We start from the raw sequence: 2,562 nt of genomic DNA on the forward strand, positions 1-2,562 counted from the left end.
AAAGAGTGGAATAATAAAATCAGTGGTGGCTGTACTGTCCATGGTAAACAAGCCTGTTTGTTATGTGCTTTAGACAGCAACAAGAAACCCCAATTCAAGCAGTTGCCTCAGGTGTTCAAATCAGTATAAAATTACTCATCAGAGGGGTTTTCCTCAGCTTTGGGTAGTGGCAGCTGCCGGGCTTCGGCTTCCAGTGCGCGGAAGGCAAGGCAGCGTGGACAGCGGCGCCGCCGGCACCCAGCGCCTCGCCGCCCTCAAGCCTCGCGCCAGCCCGCTGCACCCCTAGCCCGCCGCTTCCGGTCTCAGCGCCTGCCGCCCCCGCCGCGGCCCAGCGAGCGGCCCAGATGCAGGCCATCAGGGGTGTGGTGGTGGGAGACAGAGCTGTAGGTAAAACTTGCCTACTGATCAGTTACACAATCAATGCATTTCCTGGAGAATATATCCCTATTGTCTCTGACAATTATTCTGCCAATGTTGTGGTAGATGGAAAACTGGTGAATATGGGCTTATGGGATACAGCTGGACAAGACGATTATGACAGATTACGCCCCCATCCTATCCGCAAACAGTTGTGTTCTTAATTTGCTTTTCGCTTGTGAGTCCTGCATCATTTGAAAATGTCCGTGCAAAGTGGTATCCTGAGGTGCGGCACCACTGTCCCAACACTCCCATCATCCTAGTAGGAACTCAACTTGATCTTAGGGATGATAAAGACACTGTCGAGAAACTGAAGGAGAAGAAGCTGACTCCCGTCACCTATCCGCAGGGTCTACCCATGGCTAAGGAGATTGGTGCTGCAAAATATCTGGAGTGTTTGGTGCTCACACAGCGAGGCCTCAAGACACTGTTTGACAAAGCGTTCCGAGCTGTCCTCTGCCCACATCCCGTGAAGAAGAAGAGAAAATGCCTGCTGTTGTAAATGTCTGAGCCCCTCGTTCTTGGTCCTGTCCCTTGGAACCTTTGTTCGCTTTGCTCAAAAAACAGTGGAACCTTTGCCCTCAATGCCAACTTTTTGTTACAGATTAATTTTTCCATAAAACCATTTTGAATCAATCATTACCTTTTAGGTTTTGTTTGTTCTAAATGTAAGAGTTCAGCCTCACATTCTATTAAAATTTAGCCCTAAAATGAAAAAAAAAATTACTCATCAGAGGAAAACCAGAACTTTAATTTCGTTCAAAAAGGCCTGAAGAGGCCGGGTAGGTGGCTCACACCTGTAATCCAGCACCTTGGGAGACTGAGGCCTGCAGATTGCCCCAGCTCAGGAGTTCAAGACAAGCCTGGGAAACAAGGCGAAACTCCGTCTCAGCTGAAATACAAAAAATTAGCCAGATGTGGCAGCGTGCACCTGTACTCCCAGTTATTCAGGAGATTGAGGCTGGAGAAGCGCTTGAACCCAGGAGGCAGAGGTTGCAGTGAGCCAAGATTGTGCCACACTGAACTCCAGCTCAGGCGACAGAAAGAAAAAATATCCTGAGGAACACAAATATGACAACAGAAATGAAAGTAACAATCTTAAATCTGAGGGTTCCCAATGGTCTCCAGATCTAACCCAGGAGAATGTTAGGGGTCTACTAACATTAGTATTCTGGCCTTATCTTAATACCTCAGCCTCCCCAGTGTGAGCAGTGCCTTGGTCTCTGGCTTTCTTCTCCTCAAGTATTTCTACTTACAATCTATTTGCTGCCAGTGTCCAGCCTGAGAGCATCTCGGCTTCTATCATTTTCACCTGCAATATCAAGTGTTATTCACAAAAGAGCTCGTAGGCTGGATAATACAAAATGTTAGCATCACAAAGCAGTCCGAATTGCTTGCTATTTTCATAACCCTGCCTGCATATGACTCTTCTAGGAACTGTAGTTTGAGATTCTGGAATGTGAGGATAAATTCTAAGTGGGCTCAGATTTCATTTTGTTCCCAGAATCACATAATGTTAGAAGAGACCTTACAGATAATCTACTTCCATTTCCACTCTTTTATATTATAAATGAAGAAACTGAAACTTAGAGAGAGGAATTGACTTGCCTAAGAACTGACAGAAAAGGTCCTAGAACCAAAGGCTTTCAGTGTCATGCTCAGTGAATTTTATGGCATTCCTCTTGGTTCTAACAAGGCCTATGTGTTTCAAGTTATCATGGACAAACAGCAAACATCATGTCTCCATTCAGTGAATACTTTGACCTCAAACCAGTCAAATCAAGATTTTTTTAAAATTATACTTCAAGTTCTGGGATATATGTGCAGAACGTGCAGGTTTGTTACATAGGTATACACGTGCTGTGGTGGTTTGCTGCACCCATCAACTCGTTATCTATATTAGGTATTTCTCCTAATGCTATCCCTCCCCTAACCCTCCACCCCGCAAAAGGCCCCAGTGTGTGATGTTCTCCTCCTTGTGTCCATGTGTTCTCATTGTTCAACTCCCACTTATTAGTGAGAACATGTGGTGTTTGGTTTTCTGTTTGTGTGTTAGCTTGCTGAGAATGATGTTTTCCAGCTTTATCCATGTCCCTGCAAAGGGCATGAACTCATCATTTTTAAAGGCTGCATAGTATTCCAAGG

The 2,562-nt window shown here is 45.4% G+C and overlaps 1 pseudogene; it reads left to right on the top strand.

The window, feature by feature from the left end:
• The first annotated feature begins 344 nt into the window (after positions 1-344).
• Positions 345-852, top strand: LOC111536247 (annotated as a pseudogene).
• The last annotated feature ends 1,710 nt before the right edge of the window (positions 853-2,562 follow it).

The sequence above is a fragment of the Piliocolobus tephrosceles genome, chromosome 12, assembly GCF_002776525.5.
Source record: "Piliocolobus tephrosceles isolate RC106 chromosome 12, ASM277652v3, whole genome shotgun sequence".
Classification (NCBI taxonomy): Eukaryota; Metazoa; Chordata; class Mammalia; order Primates; family Cercopithecidae; genus Piliocolobus; species Piliocolobus tephrosceles.